We start from the raw sequence: 12,414 nt of genomic DNA, 5'->3' as shown, positions 1-12,414 counted from the left end.
CAAAGAAGTGGAATAAAGAACAGAATAAATAAAAATTAATCAGAAACTGTGGATAAAGAGTGAAAATGGGGGGGGGGGGGGGGGGCGGCTTTGGTGAGAAGGAAGGAAGGAAGGAAGGAAGGAAGGAAGGAAGGAAGGAAGGAAGGAAGGAAGGAAGGAAGGAAGGAAGGAAGCAGAGAATGGAGGGAGGCATGAAGAAAGGGAAGGAGGAAGGGGGACAGAAAAGATTGAAGGGAAAGGAAGAGAGAGAAGAATTGAACGGGGTAGGAGGGAAGGAAGGCAGTATAAAATAAAAGGAATATAGGCAGGGAGGGAGAGAGGAAGGAACAGAAGGAAGAAGCGGGGGAAGAAGGAAAAGAAAGGCGTGGGAGAGGGGATGGTGCAGTTGAGATTTAATAAATACAGTTTGGTAAAAAAAAAAAAAACATGTTAATGGAAGGGAAGAGAAGGGAAGGGAAGGGAGGGGAGGAAGGGAGGGAAGGAGGAAGGAAGGAAGAATGCAGGGAAAGGAAGAGAGTGAAGAATTGAACGGGGTAGGAGGGAAGGAAGGCAGGATAAAATAAAAGGAATATAGGCAGAGAGGGAGAGAGGAAGGAAGGGAAGGAAGGAAGGGAAGGAAGGGAATTAAGGAAGGAAGGAAGGAAGGAAGGAAGGAAGGAAGAAGGGGAGGAGGAAGGAAAAGAAAGGGAGAGGGGATGGTGCAGTTGAGATTTAACAAATACAGTTTGGTAAAGAAAAAAAAGCAGCGGAAGGGAGGGAAGGAAGGAAGGAAGGAAGGAAGGAAGGAAGGAAGGAATGAAGAAGGGGAGGAGGAAGGAAAAGAAAGGGAGAGGGGATGGTGCAGTTGAGATTTAACAAATACAGTTTGGTAAAGAAAAAAAAGCAGCGGAAGGGAGGGAAGGAAGGAGGGAAGGTAAGGAGAGAGGGAGGAAGGAAGAATGCAGGGAAAGGGAAGGAGAGAGAGAGAGAAATAAAGGGAGGGAGAAGGAAGGGAAGGAATGAAGGGAGGAATGAAGGGAGGAAAGAAGGGAACGGGGGGGGGAGAATAAAGGTAAAGAAAGTGAGGAAAACAAAGTGGGAGAGGGAAAGGAAGCAGGAAAGAAAATGATTAGGAGAGAGAGGGAGAAAGGAAGGAAGGAGGGGGAAGGAAGGAATGAAGGGAAAGGGGAGGAGGAAGGATGAGAAGATGGGACCAAGAAAGATAGGAAGGATGCAGGGAAAGGGGGGAAAAGAAAGGGAGAGAAAAGGAAGGGAAGGAAAGTAGGGAAAGGGAGAGAGGAAGGAAAAGAATGAGGGGGAAGGGGAAGAAGGAATGCAGGTAAAGAAAGTGAGGAAAGAAGGAAGAAAAGGTGGGAGAAGCAAAAGGAACAAGGGAAGAAAAGGATTAAGAGTGGGAGGGAGAGAGGAAAAAGGGAAGGAATAAAGGGAATCAGAGGGAGGGAGGAAGGACGGGAAGGATAGAGGAGAAAAAGAATAAAGGGAAAGGGAGGAAAGGAGAGAGGAAGGAAGGGAAGAATAGAGGGGAGGAGGAAGGAAAAGAAAAGAAGAGTATGGGTGAGGGGGATGTATATGTATAAATGTATAAACATAAACATAGTTTAGTAGACAAAAAAACTGAAGAAGGAAAGAAAGGAAAGGAAAGGAAAGGAAAGGGAAGGAAGGAAGGAAGGAAGGAAGGAAGGAAGGAAGGAAGGAAGGAAGGAAGGAAGGAAGGAAGGAAGGAAGGAAGGAAGGAAGGAAGGAAGGAAGGAAGGAAGGAAGGAAGGAAGGAAGGAAGAATGTAGGAAAAGAGAGAGCGAGAGGAGGAAGTGAAAGAATGAAGGGTCAGTGATAGAGAGAGGAAAGAAGGGAAGGGAAAGAAAAGGCAAAGGGAAATGAATGAGGGGAGGAGGAAGGAAGGAAAAGAGAGGTGTGGGGAATTTAATGTATAAGCATAGTTTAGTAAAAAAAAAGAAAATTGAAGAAAGAAAGGTAGGGTGAGGGGGAGGGGATAGGTAGAGTTGTTATTTAAAATTTAAATTTACTTTTGTAAAAAAATAAAAATTAATTAAAAAATCATGTGATCCTAAACCCCTCCCCCAACATTTTCAAATTCAAAAATAGTAATATAGATCTCAGGTACAGATGACAGGAAGTTTGCAAGCTAGGTAGTGCCTACATCATCCAGTAATATATAGAAATCATGGAGAATAATGGCCATCCTGGGTACTTGTGGTGAGCTAAAAGCCAAGAGAACATTCAAAGGGGTACCTGGGGATGTAAAAACCGTGCCAGCAGCCCTAGGCAAGATACAGTGCATCCGGAAAGTATTCACAGCGCTTCACTTTTCCACATTTGTTTTACCCCATAAAGACAATGTGAAAGAAGTTTGTTTGAAATCTTTGCAAATCTATTTAAAATAAAAAAGGAAAAAAAATCACATGTACATGAAACAAAGATTGAACTCTTTGGCCAGAAGAGCAACCGACATGTCTGGAGGAAACCAGACAACGCTCATCACCTGGCCAATACTATCCCTACAGTAAAGCATGGTGGTGGTAGCATCATGCTGTGGGGATGTTTTTCAGTGGTAGGAACTAGGAGACTAGTCAGGATCAAGGGAAAGATGAATGAAGCAATGTACCAAGACAAACTTGATGAAAACCTGCTTCAGAGTGCTCTGGACCTCAGACTGGGGCAAAGGTTGATCTTCCAACAGGAGAACGACCCTAAGCACACAGCCAAGATAACAAAAGCAGTGGCTACGGGACCACTCTGTGAATCTCCTTGAGTGGCCCAGCCAGAGCCCAGATTTGAACCCGATTGAACATCTGTGGAGAAATTTGAAAATGGCTGTGCACTGACACTCTTCATCCAACCTGAGCTTGAGATGTCCTACAAAGAAGAATGGGAGAAACTGCCCAAAAATAGGTGTGCCATGCTTGTAGCATCATACTCAAAAAGACTTGGGGCTGTAATTGTTGCCAAATGTGCTTCAACAAGGTATTGAACAAAGGCTGTGAATACTTACTGTATGTACAAGTGATTTTTTCGTTTTTTATTTTTAGTAAATTTGCAAAGATTTCAAACAAACTTCTTTCACGTTGTCATTATAGAGTATTGTTTGTAGAATTTTGAGGAAAATAATGAATTCAATCCATTTTGGAATAAGGCTGTAGCATAATAAAATGTGGAAAAAGTGAAGTGCTGTGAATACTTTCCAGATGCACTGTAGGCAGTGGGATTATTAATCTGCATTAGAGATCTTACTACTATTTAAAGTGTCCTTCAATCAGTTCCCATCATCTCCTGAGTGCAGCACCCCTGCTCAAATACGGTACTTACCTTCCTCCTCGATCCAGCGCTCTACACTGTGCAGCCCTCCCTATGTGTAAGCTTACTCTGTTAAAGTCAAACCTAAAGTACAATCGTTTTTTAAAGTTGAACTTCAGGCAAGCAGTTATATAAGGGAATACAAATAATGAAGGTGTTTCACCTTCCAAAGGTTTTGCATTTTTGTCCCCCCAGTCCTGAGATTTACACAGTTTTGCCACACAGCACAGCCCAGCAAATAACACCACTCTCTATTACAGTTAAAGACTACCAATCGGACAGTGAAAGAGCAGACAGACACATAAGATCATCCCTGTGCTAGCTTAGCTCACTCGATCAACAGTTTCCTTATTACAGTATGAATGTTGTTATATTGGAGATTGCAGGAGGCTGATATCTAATATCAAGTCAAATTGAATGCCTATGGCAGCCATACATAGATTCGTCCGGTTCAGCAGGGAATTTTGATCAATGTATGGACAGGCTGGTTCTACAGAAGTCGAGCTAGCGATCAACAGGAACAGCTTCTATTGCTTTATGGGAACCAAGTTTTTTTTTCTCAGCCAAGATATACTGAAGAGGAGGCATGGCCACAGTCTATTACTACTTTACCTGGGTCACTTAGGGTGGACCTTCACCCTAAAGTAACATTCATTTTCCCCTGACTTCTCCCTGGAGAATGATATGTGCACCCCCCCTGCAATTCTGCATGTCGCAGGGCTTCCAGGCCTGGCAGAGTACTAAGGCACATCTACACATGCGCAGACAGGGCTGGTATGTAAGTCCCTTAGCTTGTCATGTCTGCACATGCATGGAAATTCCCCGGGGCATGTACAGATGTGCAGCAGGGGACTGGAAGGCTGAAATAGCAAATATGGTGGTGCCGGAGGGGGGCAAGGCCAAAGTGAAAGGAGACTGAAGTTCCTCTTTAACCTAACCAGGAGTGCAGATCGATAATTTTAACTTCCCTTGATGCATACTTGAAGTCAACAAGGGCATACTCCATATTTGTCTGGACAAATGGCAAAAATTTCCCATTCATTCCTCGCTGGTAGAACCATGAACACCTCCTAAAAAAATACAAAATAATTCTCATTTCAGAAAGGAATGATCATGAGAAATGTTATCGGTGATATAAGAGCAGTTTAAATGCAAATAGTGCTTAGTGTAAATTTTCCTTAAGCAAAGCCCCAAAAAAAAAATAAATAAAATGCAGCAACGGTTAAATCCACAGGACTTGTAGAAGATGACTAGAACTAATCTCGTTTTGATAAACACCATGCTACGCTAGCAATACTTTTAAAAGCACAAGAAAGCTCCATCTGCAGCAGATTCCATAAATTAGACACCCGTGTAATCTGCAGGACATTTTGCAGTTCGGCCTTTTCTGAAACCTGCCTTTCACGTAGACTCTAATTATATCCAGCAAAGTTTCATTGTTTGCTAGGATTCCGCAGAGAGTGACTACCTCTTGCCAAAATAATTGGCATCTGAATAGGAAGTAATTAGATTATTAAATAATTAGCACTGGGAAAGCTTTCAGAGCCAGATCATCTCAATCACTGTTCAGTTAGCTGGAAAGCTGAAGTCTCGCTCTACATTATGATGTCCAAGCACAGTCAGGTATATGGATTGGCCTTTCCAGCAGCTGATATCACTTGAGGCTTTGATGGCAAATTGACTGGATGCTCTGGGCAACAGTCACACAGCTATGTGGTTCCACTACACAACAAGCAGGCTTGGAAATGTTAGATGTCACCCTCTGTCGATGGGCTGCCAAAGGGTATTCAAGTGAAAACCATTGGGGGGATTGGTAAATTGTAAGAGTTAAGGGTTAGGTTAAGGTAGGGCTGGGTGGAAAAGTCAGGTTAGCTCCTAAACCATTAACATATACAGTATGTTGCAGCAAAGTGGTGGGCCTTAACACCTTTTTTGTGCTGGAGGCATGCTCAACCAATGCCCCCCAGAACCATGCTGACCATTCTACTACCAATAGCTCCTGGTCACTGTTTACAATCTGGAGCCAGTGAGGTGAGCTCCCAAATTCATGATCACTGTTGACTGCAAATCAAAGTGATAACATGATTGAGAACTGAAGCCCATGTAACGCCTCCAGAGTTATGAAGTTTTATTGGGCTGGCTCCTGTGGGCTCTAAAGGGTTAATGATAGGATAGACGTGTGGGACATTGCTGCACACATTAAAACTCACATTTTGTTTTGTCCAAGGAGCACACTCCCTTGGCGCCTCCAATACAGTGCTTGCACTGTCACCAACAGCTCCCAGTCACTTTTTACGTTCGGGAGTCAGTGAGGTGGGCTCCCAATTACATGATCACTGTAACAGCCAATCACAGTGCGTCAGGGCCTGGATCTGAACTCTGTCTGGCAGTAACTCTTCTTGCTGAGCTACCTGAGATGTTGGACAGCTTTAGGTCTGATTGTTTGGACTTCCCTGCCTTGTCTCGTGTTTTTTGGTGAACGGTGAACTCTTTGCTCCTCCCATGAACTTCCTGATTTAAGCCATGTCTCTGCACTTCCTGTTTGCCGGATTATTGTCCTCTCTCCAATATCTTGTTTCTTGTGCTCCTGTTGCCATCCCGATCTTCATTACCGAACCTTGGCTTGTACCTCAACTAATCTTCTGCTTGATCCCAACCTGCAACCACTTGTTACTGACCTTTGGATTGTTTATTGACTATGCTTCTGCTATATTTGCTTTTGGACCCTGGTTTACTCATCTATTGGTGGGGCGGTCCTGAGATCCTGGTACTAACCTGGTACTAACTCGCAGCAAACCCCATCGCCATCATCAGGAGCTCTGGTGAACACCAGTTAAAACTTTGTACCTGAGCCGAGCCTGTGTCATCTGTCAGGGTGACCTGCTTCTGTACTTATCCAGCTGGCCGGTGGGTGCCTCGCCACTACTATAGCTATTGGCCTCTGAGACTAACTCCAGATCGTAACACAGTGATTGCATGACCAGGAAGCCTATGTAACTCCTCCAACATTACAAACTTTTAAAGGGCCAGGTCTCACCATCTGTAATAAGTTAACGATTGGATAGAAGTGAGGGACATAGCTGCACACGCCAAAATGTGTTTTCAATGATAATACCTCACTGCCATGAACTATTGTATTGGGTTTTGGACATTTAAAGTGGTTCTAAAGCAAAAACTTCCTTACCTTAGAGCATTCCCTGCATTAAGGTATAAAACTTTTTATAGCTTGCTGTCCTCCCCCCTTGCGTGTGTGAATGGGCAGAGAGGGGAGAAGAAATCCAGAGCTGTGCAGGGCTGCATCTTCTCTCCCCTCTCTTCCTCTTCATACAGGGACTCGGGCCCCTGGCTCCTACGGCTGTACAAACAAATGAGGAGCAATTGGGGGACAGGGCTAAATCTCACTTTGTGTGTCTATGGAGTGTGATAGTATCAGTGATAGAAGGGGCAGAAAAAAAGGAATGGTTAAAAAGAGTGTTGGAAGTGCAAGAGGTGGGTTGAGGGGTAGGGGTCTGAATTGGCGAGGTGACAGTGTCTCTTAAAATCCCCCTCAATAGGGACAGCTGGGTGGCCTTCTATATATTTTTATGATTTTTCTGTGTAGCTTATTGCTATATGCCCCATTGGGTAAAAAGAGGATAGCAAAACGTCAGCAAAAGATCTTGCTACCCTTCTTCATTTCCATTACTTCCAGATGCTACTATAAGACCATTTTCCTTGCGTGTCCCGGTTACCCTCCTCACCCTCTTCTACTGTAGAAAGATACGTAGTACCTGTCCAGCAGGACTATGTTGTCACTGGCAGATGGTGGAGGATGGCAGGGTTGGCATGCCAGGTACACTAGAAGTCCAGGCAGGCTGCACAGCACTTTACTGAACTTTGTAAGGCTGCCAGCTTCCAGCAGAGACAAATGGACTGATTAAGATTTGATTTAAAAATTAAGGAGAGTACTGCACTGCAGGTAAATAAATGACACGGAATGAAATTGATTGCTCTGTGTAAGAGTCAGCTCTGGTGAGTCAGAAAAAAAACTCACTCTAGATGCTTAGATTATTGACTAGAAATGTCTCTCATTAGTAAATGTGCAAAGTAGGCCTTCATCTGAGGGCCAAAATGAGGCCAGAGATGCCATCTCTGCATGCACCCAGGATAATGGGATTCCATTACAGGTATATCGGCCTCTTGTACTGCTCTACACTGGAGAACTCTGATAGAAGGAACAGCCAGCCAATCAGAACCCTGGACTCACAGAGGGCCTGTTACATCACCTGACCCTAGGTAAAAAGAAATGTAGAAAGATTCTTTTTTAAATAAGGTTGGCAGAAGGGTGGTCCAAGGAGGATAGGGCAGGAAATTGGGGGGGCTTACCTAGAGTTCAGCTTTAAGCCCCGTACACATGGGCAGAATGTCGGAAGACATTGGCCAGTTAAAAAAACGTCTGATATGTATGTTGGACTGTCCGACAGAAGCCGGCCTGTGAGAACACAACAGCTCAGAGGGGGAGATCACTGTACTAACTTTGCATAGTGAGTACAGTGGCTCCGACCAGAGGTGTCAGTTTTTTTCTTCATTCAACCCAAACATGTGGTATATACCAGGCTTTACAGTACAAATCCAAATATTGATGCAAGTCCAAATTTTGGGGGTTATTTTGGGTAGTGTAGGGAAGGGTTAGATCCTCTGTATGGCTTTATGGCTGTCTGCTGGCAAGAATCATCCCCTGTATTTCTCCTGGTGACCACTGGTATAGATACTTTTACAATTGTCACTGGAAGAGGAAATAAGGAGGAATCTTTCAAAGGGGACATGTTTTGGTAATATGGGTAGGGGGATGGTTTTGGCCAGTATATTACTGGGTAGAACCAGTACACTTCTATATTTACAATAAACTAACTTTATTGTACCTAGGGTGCAGTGCCACTTTCCACCCCAAATATAGAGGAGGGGGGGGGGGGGGGTTAACGGTGTAGGTTTTGTCTGGTTCCTTTATATTATATAATTTAATTTTTTAATTATTGATTAAGTGTTTTGGTACATCCATCCACATTAATATTGGTTTGGGTCTAGGATACGCCTTTGGTCATTTCTATATCTATTTACATCTACACACCCCCTTATATCACCAAGAGACCTTATCCTCTATTTCTAATTTCACATACTATCTGGTTTTAGGTTTCTATCTATGCCCTTTATTATAGTTTAACCAGGTAATATCTGGTATTGTTCATACTGCATTACCTCAGTTTACCACTGGGGACCGGTATATGGACGTCTTATACTGCATTACCTCAGCCCACCATTTGGGACCTGTGTATCAATGTCTTTCTGTTCATCCTTATATAGTTTTGCATTCACATGTGTGACTGTTTTTATTCCTATATATGCCGTTTAAGATGTTCTTCCTACCCCTATTTGATATTCTATCAAGCGAGCGAAATGCAGGAGTTCTTTATCTAACTTCACCTGTCTTTACTTGCGGGATGATGCCGCTAATATGGGCGCGCATTCAAGTCATAAGCCACATACAGATTCATTTGATATGCACGCCCCCTGATGGCAACCATAGTTGCTATTTGTTAGGTCTGTGGGAGGGGGAGGAGCCCTGCATGATCACTCGCTATATTAGATCTCAGACGGAGGAGGGTAGCACCGCCTTTGATAACGTCCAATGACAAAACGCGTAAGGCGGGGCTACTCTCTTACGTCATCTCTTTCATGGAAGCAGGGGGCTGGAACGCAGCTGACACGCGCGCTATGAAATCGCGAGCCCTACATACTACTTTCCTTTGGAACAATTTCTTGTTGATGGAAAGTTTTTATTTTTTGGTTTTAAATTTATTTAATAAAAGTACTCTTATACTACACTATGGGAGCCTTATCTTTCTCTATGAGGATCCATCCGTGATAAAATCTTTGGAATAAGTGACCAGTGAAACCCCTCTGGATGCCCTTGCTGGGTGGACAGCATTGCGGAGACCGTACAGATTACCACAATTTGGAGACGGACCGACGAGTGGAGCCACCAAGGGACATTATCCAAAAGCTACCCTGAATGCCTATTACCCCTGTAGGGGTATAGGGAACTGGTAAGTGGGGACCCATCGGCGGGAACACGAGTCACTTGGTTTATTTGCCAAGCACAAAAGTCACCTGAATGCTTCTGGACCTTTGGCCATTTTAGAGCTTCACCATAAACTTTTTGCACCAATATATTATTTTTTATATTTTTTTTTTATTTTTACCACGGTATCTTAGGGTTTCTTTATATCAATCTGGGATTTTGCCACACTTGGGACTTGCTGTTTGTATATACCGTATATACTCGTGTATGAGTCGAATTTTTCAGCCCCTTTTTTGGGGCTGAAAGTGTCCCCTTCGACTTATACACGAGTCACCGCCGTCTGCCTACATGATCAGCGTGTCATGCAGGCAGACGGCGGCCAGCGTGTGATACAATCTAGTCTACTCGGCAGCGGCTCTCACAGTTCAAAAGCCGCGCCTCCTTGTCTGTGATAGGCAGTCAGTGTGCAGCCTATCACGGACATTCTCTCGTCCTCGGCTGTGGTATGAGGATGAGAGAATGTCCGTGATAGGCTAAACGTTGACTGCTGGGAAATTGAGTTTTTTGGACGAGGAGGAGGCGCGGCTTTTGAACAGTGAATGGCCGCCGAATACTACACGCTGATCGGTGCAGAGCGGCGCACGGAGGATGCACAGGACACAGGTAGGATGCACACAAACACACAGACACATGCACACAGGTACATATACACATGACAGATACACAGGACACAGGTACATGCACATATACACAGGACACAGGTACATGCACATATACACAGGACACAGGTACATGCACATATACACAGGACACAGGTACATGACACAGGTACATATACACATGACACATATGCACAGGACACATGACACATATGCACAGGACACAGGGAGGTATACAGCTGCAGATGGGCATTGTTGACCCTCTTTTTCCACTTACAGTAGCTGCTGCATTTCTCACCCTCGTCTTATACTCGGGTCAATAAGTTTTTCCCATTTTTTTGTGGTAAATTAGTGTCTCGACTTATACTCGGTCTCGACTTATACTCGGACTCGACTTATACTCGAGTATATACGGTATACAAAAAAAATTTTGTGTGTACTATATACAAATTTTTTGAGATTATTTGAAGCCTTTTGAGGATTCCCAGCTCTAACATTGTAAAAATATCACTTGGTCTATATTTTAATAATTTACTTACACATTTTATTGCACACAATAATGTCCACTAGGTTATTAATATTCTTGTTTGTTTATATGTCACTTACAGTATATTGATATAATTGCATGTCGTTTGCACTATTGGGGTCACCCCTCTTTTGTTCTCTCCTTTGTTGTTTTTTATAGGGAGTTATATTTATTTATCCACACACACTTGGTTTATTCATCCCCACGTGACAGCTAGGAAGGTAGCGCCAATCACCCCAACTTGTTCTATATTTTGGTAATAACTGAAGAGCTTTCCAAGCACTTAGCAAAGTTTTCCTATTACTTCCTACCAGATAGCAAGCAAATGCTGCAAGTTTGAAAATGACTTGCTAAGCTATTGCTAGACTTGCTGGGCTTCTAAAGTTTGTTGCACAATTGCAGTAAGTCCTCATTGCATGACTCCAGATCATAGGCGTGCACACAGGGTGTGCAGTGTGTGCTCAGGCATCATCTTGTGTGCATTAACATTATCACTCCGCGTGCGGGTGGGTAGATGGGAAAGACCTCCCTTTAATCGGCTCTGCCAATAAGAAGTGCTTATGCACTTCGCCTTCACTGTGGCGGCAGGGAGAGCAAAGTGCTGGGGCCATATATATGTAGACACACACACATACATGTGTGAGCTTTGAGGTTCACACCCTAATGCAATAGGCTGCACACTTCTTTGCAAACATTCTGCAAGTCTGCTGCAAGTTCTGGTTCAGTAATGTTGTGCAATAGTCCTCCCACCACAGGGGTCACTGTGACTTGCAGAGCTCTTGCTGTAGACTCACCACTGCAACTTTGCTCTTGCTAGAGACTTACCACGCAAATTTTCTACAAATTTCAAAAGTGTCAACTAGAACTTGTGCTTCAAGTGCTCTGCAAGTGTACAACCTGCCAGTGAAAATGTGCAGCAAGTAACAGACTTACAATTTAACACTGCCACAAATGTGTGCCAAGTTATCCTTACTGGGCTGTTGTGGCTCCGGGACACAGAGTGATGGTTAATCTCTCCACCAAACTGACTTCAAATGGTCCTTCACCCCCAAAAAACAAATTGTTTGCACCTTGCTCCAGCCACCTCCTTCTCCCACAGTTGGATATTTATTTATTTTTTGCGACAATGATATTCTCAATTTTACTTATATATAGATGTGCTAAAGGGTGCAAAAGGACCCAGCAGAGATCTTTCATGCATCTGCAGGTTTAAAATAAACATAAAATTTGGATAGTTTTTGACACATGCAGGTTTCCCTGTGCGCATGCACAAGGACAGCACAGTTAAGGAGGTCCCAGGATGCTGATTGTGTGCATATGTAAGTGAAACTTGGCCCGCACATAGATGTCCTGCAAGGCTCTGCCAGGTCCTGAATGCCAGTTACAGCCCTTTGGCACATATGCACGCGCATCAAACTTTAAAGATGGCGGTATTGGTGAGGGGGGAGATGGGACCAGCATTAAGGGGACTAAAATCCCTCTTAAAGTGGTTGTAAACCCTGTTACACCCCTTGTACCTACAGGTAAAACCTGTATAGAAATAACTCCGGGAGACACGTCGCAGGTCACAGCGGTGTGCGGGGCAACTGCAACAGCTTCCATCAAAGGTATTTCATAATGAGCTAGTATGCGATGCATACTAGCTCATTTTGCCTTTGTCTTACAGGGTTTTTTATTTTATTTTTGGGTTTACAACCACTTTAAAAGAAGAACTTCACCCAACGTTGTGGGAATTAAAACCAGCAGCTACAAACAATGTAGTTGGCGTTGTTTTAAAAAACAGTAGCTTGCCAGTCCATGGGATTCTGCAGCTGGTTCTGCCACCATCTTGTATGTTGACTTCCTGATGTCTCCTAGCT

General features: G+C 43.7%; 1 protein-coding gene across 48 annotated transcripts in view; it reads right to left on the bottom strand.

The window, feature by feature from the left end:
* RIMS2 (regulating synaptic membrane exocytosis 2) overlaps nucleotides 1–12,414 on the bottom strand; it is a 911,223-nt gene that overhangs the window by 677,908 nt on the left and 220,901 nt on the right. The gene's annotated exons all lie outside the window — the stretch shown is intronic.

The sequence above is a fragment of the Aquarana catesbeiana genome, linkage group LG05, assembly GCF_042186555.1.
Source record: "Aquarana catesbeiana isolate 2022-GZ linkage group LG05, ASM4218655v1, whole genome shotgun sequence".
Lineage (NCBI taxonomy): Eukaryota > Metazoa > Chordata > Amphibia > Anura > Ranidae > Aquarana > Aquarana catesbeiana.
Note: the sequence above shows the minus strand (reverse complement) of the source record. Positions and strands in the feature narration are given on the sequence as shown.